Source organism: Biomphalaria glabrata, chromosome 5, assembly GCF_947242115.1.
Source record: "Biomphalaria glabrata chromosome 5, xgBioGlab47.1, whole genome shotgun sequence".
NCBI lineage: Eukaryota > Metazoa > Mollusca > Gastropoda > Planorbidae > Biomphalaria > Biomphalaria glabrata.
This window is the reverse complement of record NC_074715.1, coordinates 52929942-52941153: the sequence shown is the minus strand read 5'-3', so window position 1 is coordinate 52941153 and position 11212 is coordinate 52929942. Positions and strand designations below refer to the sequence as shown.

At 34.9% G+C, this 11212-nt stretch overlaps 1 long non-coding RNA gene across 1 annotated transcript; it reads right to left on the bottom strand.

The window, feature by feature from the left end:
• Positions 1 to 230: 230 nt before the first annotated feature.
• On the bottom strand, positions 231 to 6015 carry LOC129926438 (uncharacterized). The gene is made up of 4 exons (XR_008778096.1): positions 4952 to 6015; positions 3294 to 3392; positions 1519 to 1684; positions 231 to 339 (listed from the first exon to the last, which is right to left on the bottom strand). It is a non-coding gene; the product is annotated as an uncharacterized LOC129926438 (long non-coding RNA).
• Between the last annotated feature and the right edge of the window lie 5197 nt (positions 6016 to 11212).

Here is an 11212-nt window from a genome sequence, read left to right as displayed (position 1 = left end):
TGTATGGTCAAATAAATATTATGTCTGCTGATCAAGGACTTAATTGATGAATTTAAATGTTTTGTGTACTGTAATAATTAGAGTAGACCTACGCTACAGCAAGTAGTGCAACAGTAGACACTCTTACATGCATAATCAAATGTCACTTACTAAGTAGTGACACTTTCTTTGAGCTAAGTAATGATTCAAAAAGAAATAAAACATTAAAATGGGCTCTTCTTACCTTATTTAGGTATACATTTATAGTGCACTGTGGCTAGTTTCACAATGGGTCGCTTGCATTTGACCTCAAATAAATTAGTATCTATCATGAAATCACAATGCGATTGTCCGAGACATCTAAGAAAAATTGAATAGAAAAAGTGAACTTAATTTTATGTTCTAACTAAATAAACGTAATTTTTGCATAATTTGCTATTGTCTCAGATGAGGGAACAAAACCCGAATCATTGGCCCGAATAGCACAGTCCACAGCAGCCCTTTCAAAACTTAAAATAATATGGAAAGATAAGGGCTTAGCCCTCGGCACCAAAATTAGACTGATGCGCTCTTTGGTCATGGCCACATTTTTATATGCTTGTGAGTCGTGGACGTTGAATGCAGAGCTTGAGAGGAGGATCCTAGCAATGGAATTGAGATGCTACAGAAGGATCCTAGGCATCACATTCAAAGACCGCATCACAAACCAAGAAATCAGAGACAGGGTTACTGTAGCGATCGGAGCTCATGACGACCTGCTTACTATTGTGAAAAAACGAAAGCTTAAAACCTTTGGCCACATTAAAAGATCTACGGGGCTCGCAAAGACCTTCCTTCAGGGAACAGTGCCAGGGACAAGAAGAAGAGGCAGACAGAAAAAGCAATGGGAGGACAACATTAAAGAATGGACAGGCCTGCCATTGAGAGAGGTTCTAAACAAGGCAAAAAAAAAGGGAGGAATGGAGAAAGACGGTCGACAAATCTTGCCTGGTGCCCCAACGGTCCAACAGACTAAGGGATAGGTAAAGGTAAAAGGTAAAAATGTCCTAATATACAAGCGTTCATCGATCGATTCAGTGTTCGGGAATTATTTTTTTCATTAAATGGAAATCAATTTGTTTTAAATTAAATAATGCGAGTCTTAATTTCGGAAGTACGTTTCTATTAATAAATTTCAGCGGTGCCTGACCAACGAGAAGTTTCAAGTAAATACTTAAGGAAACAGGTAGTGTAAAAGTAAAGTTCCACTTTCAGACCTTGTGGTCTATAGGGCAGACGATGTAACGGTCATCTACTTCTGTGGCTAACGAGGGTGTCTTGTGGCCAGCACAACCACCAACTGCCATTACTATTCTCCAACATATGTCAGGCACCCATTAGAGCTGGATGGATTCAGAGGCGCCCAAAGATCCCGAAATTGTTTTTTTACTGGACCCTTGGGGTATGTGCCCACCAGGCATTTGCCCGATTGCCCATATGGTCAGTCCGCCCTTGCAACTAAGTGTTTAGACTTATTTATGACAGATGTCGACGACTTACCTTTCAACAACTTTAGATTTTTTATAGGACACGCAAGTCATTGGTACGTCGGACTTTTCACATTGTCTTCCATTTGGATAACTGTAGATAGCTTCAAGAATTTCAATGTTGTTGCCTGGTCCACAGTCTAGTGACATCATAGTATCCTCACAGGCATCAGCGATCTCTGAAACAAATTTGAACGAATTTACAACATATATTGCAATATATAACATATCTTTATAATGTATGCTAGCAATTTTATTTTAGTTTATAGTAAATTAAATAAGCTACTACATTTTAATAAATTAAATAACTTATTAAGGAAAACATTTTTTGTTTAGTTTGTTATATTATCAATTACGCTGTGATAACAACACTGTTGATTAAGTTACAACTCCATTGTATTGACATGACAAGAAAGTGAAAAAAATGAACAGGAGACACTAAATACACACTAATAAAATACTTGAGAGAAACATGTGAACACGTCAACAGTTGAACAAGAGAGACTACAAGAAAACAGATAAAAACACACACACAACATGCATAAACATAAACACACAAATAAATGTAACATCCTCCGGTGTTTGAGGTTTGTCATTATACATAGCCACTAGTTCTTGTGGATTTGACCACTCGGCCTGACCTATTTGTATAGGTTGTCGACGTATGTATTTCAAAAAAGTAGCGAATAGCTTTCAAGCTAAAATATGGGATGGAGGTGTAAAGGAAGCTGACATCTAGGAGGAAGAGTAGGTAGGCTTTGTCAGGTTGTAGTTTGACTGTGCTAGTGTGAGCAGGGCGTGGTTGGTTGGTATCTTTAATGAACGTAGGTAATTTTCGACTATAGGCTGAAAGATATTCTTATCTTATCTTATCTTATATAATACAGACGTTACTTCAAAAAAGAAGATGATTACGTCATGCATTTAGTCATGCATATTAACCAATGACTTAAATTCTGTCAAGTCACTGGTTTTCCTGGCTAGCTCAGGCAACCCATTCCATGCTCTAATAGCACTAGGGAAGAAGGAGTATTTGTACAAATTTGTCCTAGCATATGGGACGAGGAATGCGCCTTTATTTTTGTGTCTTTCAGAGTATTTTATTAAATTTTGTTTTTGTATTTGAAGATTATGGTTCAGTGTTTTATATATAATTGCTACTTTACTTTTGAGCCTTCTGTCCTGAAGGCTTTCTAAATTTAGTGATTTTACTAAAGGTGTTACTCTAGTCAAATGTGAATATTCGGTTGTTATGAATCGCACTGCTCTATTTTGTGTCTGTTCTAGTTTCTTAATGTTTTCTTGAGTTGAGGGGTCCCAAACAGAGGATGCATATTCTATTATTGGCCTAACCAAGGTTAAATAACATTTTAGTTTTATGTTCTTATTTTGTCCAGAAATCGGGAGATAAGTTTATTGGGGCAAGACGAAAGTCATGGTTACTATTGGATTGCCATTCTGTTATAGATATATAATAATAATGATAATAATCTTTATTGTCCGTACGGAAATTTGTCTTACAATTTGTGCATTACACCAAACAAAAAAACATAACTATAAGAAACCAAAAGTGTACATTCACACCAGACTCACTCATAATTTAAATGTGACAAAGTTTATTTCAGATTGTTGTTATATATTTATTGTAATATCAATACAGTCTATCTACAGTCTGAGATTTAGCATTTTGGGACCTATAGATTTTTGGTTCTTAGAATAAGACTAAAGGATGCAAATAAATCTATAGTATACATTTAGTCTTGAAAAGTAAATGTATTGTTTACTTACTGACATCACACTTGACTCCTATCCAGCCTTTTTGACAACCAGCTGCACAGCTTCCGTCAAATCGATTACAAGTGGTACCAGCTTTACAATTTCCACACTCTGTGAGGAGATAGACATGCTGAACAGTGTTTGATGTTAAAAAAATGTAAACGAGAAAAAACATCATGAAACGCAACAAAGCATCAAACAAAGATCTTGTCCAGAAAGCGGGCAAGAAGTTCAAGGGGCAAGAACAAGCGGAGACAATGGGTCTGCCGGGGTTGTTAAGTTTATGAATTTTTGGTAAAGGTAGAAATATGGTTTTCCTAATTCGCTATCCTAGAGTCCGATTGTGGAAGTGGGTTATCAGCAACAAGTTTATAAGTTAATCTATTTCAACCTTAACTTTTTATTATTAGAGATGGTTTCGTCAGTTTTTCTTGGTTCATAAAAATTGGTGTCGCTGAACTGGTTAACGGCCTCCATGATATACAAGTTTCTATCCCACACTACGATAGAGCCGCCTTTATCTGCTGGTTTGATGACGATGTCCTCACGTTTCGGACCCGATTATGTTAAACTGCTTAAATGGAGGATATTTTTTTAGTTTCAGGTCACGTTCTGTCTTATTGAAGTAAACAACTAAGGTTTGAGAGGCTCGCGTATTGGAGGTCCAATTGGATTTACGTTTAAAACTTGCTATAAATGGGTCATGGAAGTCGTCGTCTAAATCTGTGTTTCTGTCCCTGGAATGAAGTGGTATTTGAGTCTCTAAGTTTGCGAAAAAAATGTTTTGCATCTTGCATCAGTTGGTAATTGTCGTGTTGTTAATTAAGAGGAATGAATTAAAGTCCTTTACTCGGGACGGATCTTTCATCGGCGGAGTGGGGGAGTTCAGGTGGTATGCAGACAAACATTTTAGTGTTAGATGTAAAAATATTACTCTCGCTATTGCTGTTACAATAATACTTTTTAATTTCTTGTCAATGCAAGTGTTAAGATAAGTATACAATTTTTTATTCTGCATGGGTCCCATGCCCGAATTTTATAGGAGATATATTTTATTTAATATGCGATAGGCACTAACACTACCCCTTTTCCCATTCATCTTTGCCTGACAACTCAGCCCCCTTCCGATTTCCCCGCGCTTTTACACCTGCGTAGCTCATTTCTTTTCTGCCTCGATTGAGAACAACATCGGGCAGTTCACTTAAGACTATTTTGTGTTTGTCATTTTTTGTTTGTTTTGTAGCTGATGAAGGCGTCGTGGCCCAAACGTCCTTTGTTTTCCTTGGTTCGGCAGAGTTACATATATGCGGGTTTCTCGTATTTAGTAAAAAAAAAAAAAAAGGAAGTCTTATAATAGAAAAGCAGCCCTTGTCAGTATTATTATAAAGAGGGACATAATAGGTGCATATAGCGCCGCAGGGAGGTCTGTAATGGGCATCATCTTTTTTTGAGATCATTTTCGTGTTAAGTAAGATATCTCTGTCGCGGTCCTTTTTTTGCACTCAAATTTCATCACTATAATGATGTGCATCAGTCGAAGGAAATTCTAACATTTTGAGACAAAGAAAATCATCAAAAGAATCAAAAAGTTTCGAAACATATGATATTATTGCGTACGACTATCTCGAAAACAGTCTACTATTTTCTTATTAGATGATGAAACGACGTACCTTACTTATGTAGAGATGTAATGTCGACTCCACAAAAAGAGTGAACAACCAACAGGCGTATGAAGTATAACTGTTTAATTCACAACGGCAGCAGTCTAGTCTCAGTCACTATCACGTACGATGTTACCTCTATGAAAGCCTAGCTTCAACTGTCTGTTTAATTTATCTAATCTGAATTGCGTCTTTACACTTAAGATATTTTAGAACGGCCCAACAGACTATGGGATAGGTAAGGGTAAAGGTAAAAGGGTTAATCTTTCTTTCAAGTCCTATGGAAGAAATATTTTCTCTTTCGGTGTGTAAATAGTCTTTGGGATTTGCTAAAAGGGCATCTTTTGAAATAAATAATACTGACCAATGCTTATTTTATGAATTAAAGTAATTAACATGCATGACTAAATTGACCTAGGGACACGCGTAGTACTAGATCATCTTGTTTTTATGAAGTAATGTCTTTTTTTATATGATACAATATTAAATTTTGTTTTAAAATATCGACGTCTCAAATATTTTTAATCAGAAACAGAAAATGCCCTTTTCTTTCACATTTTCCAGTTCACATGATTCACAATAATTGATAGGAGTGCTGAAGGGGTGCTATTCGTGAACATTAGGCACACCTCTATTTCCTCCCTTTATTTATGATATGTACAAAATGTTAAAAGAAAAGCTAAGTGCTACATCAGTTAACTGCGAAGAATACGATGACTAATGTGGTATGGTTGGGGTTACATAGATGTGTCATCTACTGAGTGCAATATTTCTACCGAAATGGCGCGTGAATTTTTTTTAAATTGAAAAATAAGTGTTTACTTTTCTTTTAAATTCCAATACCGAAAGCTACTCAACTTAATCATGATATCAGGTGGCCTAGCCTCGCTCGGTTAAATAATTTCTTAAGAAAAGTTATATGCCCGAAGTCATTTCGGGCAATCAGTTTTCGAAATAAAATGTATATATTGTAATAACTTAAGTGAGGCAACTCAACGAGGCACATATATCTTTATCTACACGACAAGTTCATAAAACATCATCAATCTTAGGCACAGTCTTTTCACTTCGGCTCTCAACTTGGGCGGAAATCGTTCTCCTCTCTTGTGTTGACATGCTTTTAGGTCTGTCACAGTGCGCACCTTCTAGCACTAGCCTGGATGGCGGTGCGCATGGCAGAGTTATAACAATACGTTAATATACTTTTTAAAAAAAAAAAGAGTACCATTATTTTCTAAAGGTTTTAATTCAAGGCAAAAATACAAGCACACATATTTATTCAGACATTTTATTTTATTGTGCATTAACGTTTATGTAAGAAACATATTCCTTAATACTGATTTTATCATAGATAAATATTACTTGAATGTCAAAAGAATAAGATCGAACCGTAGGCATACAGTCGGATTAGAATATCTATATAGGTCTAGTTCAACCCCCCCCCCCCAAAAAAAAAAAAATTGTTATAGTTTAATTAACTTTCTTTTCAAATTCATGATAAACTGATGGTTTAGCTACTTTGTTTAAATTGAAAACTAGTTTTAAAAGTTAGTTTGTTTGCCATCACTAGTATTCGGTTCATACATACATACATACATACATACATACACACACACACACACGCCTTTCTTTCTGCTTTATTTATGAAATAAAATTTTGTATAACGTCACAGTGTTCTCTAACAATTAACACGCAGAAAATAGAAAATATGATGGGACAACGGAAAAAAAAACAGTGACAAATCTTGATACACTACAGGCCGATTAAATCTAATTGGGACAAAATTTGGTTGCAACTACATGTCAAAGACAAAAAAAAAAAATTTAATTGCGATTATTAGCTTATAGAAAATTCCTGTCGCCATATAAATTAAATTGTAAATACTTACTGTCGTTACTGGCACCAGCAGTGGTTGTGAGAAGACAGAAGAGCAATGTCAAGAAACTTGTCAAAATTGTGTGCTTCATTTCTGTATGATACAATTAAACAAAACAAAACATGCAAATTTAGAAGAAAAAAAACAAAACAATCAAATCATTAAAAAATACTAATAAAATGTGTAATTGTATTTTGACCTAATTAGTTTGGATCAGTCATGTAATTGAATTTGTAACAGATTAAGTCTAACAATAATAAATCTGTGTGATTGAAACTGTTGCTTATTGCTTTTGTTTAGCTCAATGTCATGCTTTTAGCTTTCTCAATAGACTATAATCCTATCACTTGTCTGAATCAGTTTGGAAAATGTGGTAGAAAGAATGGGGTATCTGTCTTAAAACTAGCAGTTTCTAAATATGAGAAATTGGACTTCTTGTGTGATTTTGCTTATCTTTCTAATTAATAACAGTTTGTACTACATAGGAATCTACTATTGTTATACAGAACATTCTCTACGTCAAACAATCAATTGAGATTTACTTATGCTATTTACTGTATATTTGCAGACAAGAAATAGTGCAGACTAATGACAAGAACATCCAAAGATAAAGAGTGATACCTAAAGATTTTAAATTTAGGACAAGTTCTGCTCTCGAAAATCAAAAGGAAGCTATTAGAGATACTTTCATCTTTGGAGTGCTATCACCTAAAATTAGACAGACTTTAAGAATAACATAATCTGCCCTATAGATCATATGGTCTGAAAGGGGAACTTTACTTCAAGAATGCAACTCTCTCGACCAAGCGCAGAAGCATTCTGTGACATAGGCTCGCAACAAGCCACTTTTTCTCAAGAACCACAAGCACCTAATTCCACTATGTGGATAATACTACAACGATGTGCTGTAGAGGCTAACAACAACTCGGAACCTGTTACCTTAGCTGCTGCTGAAGGAATGTGCTGCTTCTGTGAAAGTGTAACTATTGTCCTGCTAAAAAATAAAAATAAAGAAATATATGTAATGTTATATCACATTGGATATTGGTATTCAAATTAAAGTCTTCTACAAATTATTATTGGTTGTTATTAAGGAAAAACGCAGTAATAATAATAATAATAATACTAATTATAAAAATAATAATAACGAGACTCAACCCTGGCAGTGCCAGAGAATGAATACTCGTTTGTGTCTAACATATTGAAAATATTAAAGAGGCAAAATCTGTGCGTATTTTCCAACTCATACCAAACTAATGTGTTAAAATGTAATTTATGTTGATCATATAGATTTATATTTAAATTCATAGATCCATATTTACATACATACAAGTAAATCTATTATGCAGGATCTTTTTTCTTTACTAAACTTCTTCTCAAACGCTTTGAAAATTAAAAAAAAACCTAATTCAATTGAGATTTTATATAAAGAGAGAACAACCCACGGCTTTTAATTCCTTTTTTTCCTGCTGTAGTCTCCCTTACCAGGAATCGTAATTTTTGTTACATGAATGTACTATTTTTTTTTTAATAAAAAAAGGGTATTACAAAACTTAGGATGTATATAACATTTAGAATGCATCTAAGCGCGCAGTGTACACGTTTTGTCAAAGGTTATTTTAGTATACGGATACGAGTACTATAGGATCGCTAGAATTATACGATTTAGGTTAGGCCATAATTAAGGATATGACTATTCATTATGGTATTTATTTGTATGGGTGGGGGGTTAGGACACCAGTGTTAGGATTCTCTGAAATCAGGCCTTATGTAAACTGACTAGAAATGTTAAACTGTACATCAACTCTACTCTCTGTCTCATCCTAAACCCGTACGTTTCACTCGAGGACTCCGTCAGGACCGTCTTCATGGTCGACTAACAGTCCTGGGGTCCTCGCTTACATTTATATATTGTTTTAGAATTGGTGTATTTTTATGAAATAATTGCTAATAAAAAATTAATGTTATAAATTAATAGCAGGGGTGTGTAAGATGTGAGATTGTGTGGGTGTGTTTGTTTATTTTATTAGTTGTGGGTTGTGAACTGTTTTAGAGCGGGGTTTTGCAGTGGGGTTAATAGAGTATTTAGTGGTCAGTCTAGTCAGTTGGTGTGCTGATCTTGTCTTGGTCAGAACTGTGCTTTGAGGGGATGTATTTTTTCATGTATTGTATTGTACATCACCGTACTGCCGTACTAAACTCTACTCTCTGTCTCATCCTAAACCCGAACGAGGACTCCGTCAGGACCGACGTCATGGTCGACTAACAGTCCTGGTGTCCTCGATTACATTTATGTAATGTTGTAGAATTGGTGTATTTTTATGAAAAAATTGCTTGCATTATTAATTTTATAAATTAAACGATTTACTTTTAGAAAACAAAATGTAGCCGTTTCACCAAAACTTTGCAAGCCACTAATCATGTTGAAATAATATTTTTCATTTCTTATCTAGTTTCTGAGATCTGAGTGTGACAGACGGACATTTTGCACAAACCTAATAGCGGCTTTTCCCCATACGGAGGCCGCTAAAGATTAATATCGGGTAGGTGGCACTTTTTAACCATAATATTATATTGATAACTTATAAATAGTGTTGTTTTATACAGATTTATATCTACGTTCTTATATTTATATTAAAATATTCATACTACTATATCTAAATTCATGTTGTTTGTTTTACTAACCTTTTCCTCACACGCTTTCAATATGAAAAATCTACAGTCCTATATAAGATAAGACAACCCACGTTATTAATGTAGTTTTTTTCCCTTTTCTGGAAAAGCTTATTTGTAAAATATGTAGACATATACGTTTTGTTCCCAATTTAAAACAACACTTACACTATATAACAGGGGCGGACTGGCTATATGGGCATTTGGGCAAATGCCCGGTGGGCCGGTACCCTAATGGGCCGGTGGGGGTCACCGAAATGGCCGCATCAATGCCACTATGGCACAAATAGTATTGTTAGAGTTTGTATAATATTCTCTTATAAAAATGCCCTCTGTTTAAAAAAAAAATTATCAGACTCTACACTGTAATACTATTTTAATCTAACACATTTTCCGAAATAATGTAATAGTCTACTAGTAGACTTCATCCTTTTAGGGCCTACATACTCAGTGATTAGAAAGCAACTAAAGGCCTATATTTCTTATAAAGATAGATGTCACCGTATGCATGCTTCTAGATACATTATCAAACTTAACATAATGATTTTGAGGACAGGTACGTAGACCTAGAATTGGATGCCCATCATATGATAGAGAATTTGTATAGAAATGCCCGGGCCGATTTTGATACCCAGTCCGCCTCTGCTATATAAAACGTACGATTAGGTCGCAATTTTTCAAATGCAAGGGTTATAGAGTACAAAGATATGAGTCCAAAAGCATGACTTATAGGGGACAATTCCAATGATCTTATTAAGGCCACAATTGAGGATATGGCTATTCGTGTTAGTATTCGACTGTTTGGGTTTGGTTTGACATATAATACCCTCGATAACCTAATCTAATATTGCTGTACAGAACAGGCTCTACGTCAAACAAGCAATTGAGATTTACTTATGCTATTTACTGTATATTTGCAAACAAGAAATAGTGCAGATTATTGACAAGTATATCCAAAGATAATATGTCATAGCTAAAGATTTTATATGTAGGGCAGTTTCTGCGCTCGAAAATCAAAAGGAAATTATTAGAAATACCTTCATCGGTGGATAGCTATCACCTAAAATTAGACATAGACTTCTAGAATAACATAATCTGCCCTATAGATCATATGGTCTGAAAAGGGGGACTTTACTTCAAGAATGCTCTACTCTCGACCAAGCGCTGAAGCATTCTGTGACATAGGCTCGCAACAAGCCACTTTTTCTCAAGAACCACAAGCACGAAAATCCATTAAGTCAAGAATATTACAACGATGTGTTGTAGAGGCTAACAACAACTCGGAACCTGTTACCTTGACTGCTGCTGAAGGAGTGTGCTACTTCTATGAAAGTTCCCCATTTGAACTATCGTCTATTAAAAACAATAAAAATAAAAAAACAAAACTCGACCATGGCAGTGCCAAAAAATGAATACTCGTTCGTGTCTTACATATCAATAATATTAATAAGTGAAAATCTGTGCGTATATAAATCTAATTTATGTTGGTCATATAGATTTATATTTCAGTTCATAGATCTAAATTTACATACATACAAGTAAATCTATTATGGATGATCTTTCTTCTTCACTAAACTTTCCCTCAAACGCTTTAAAAATTTAAAAAAAAAAACTAATGCAATGCAGATCTTATATAAAGAGAGAATAACCCACGGCTTTTAATTCCTTTTTTTCCTGCTGTAGTGTCCCTTACCAGGAATCGTTATTTTTTTACATGAATG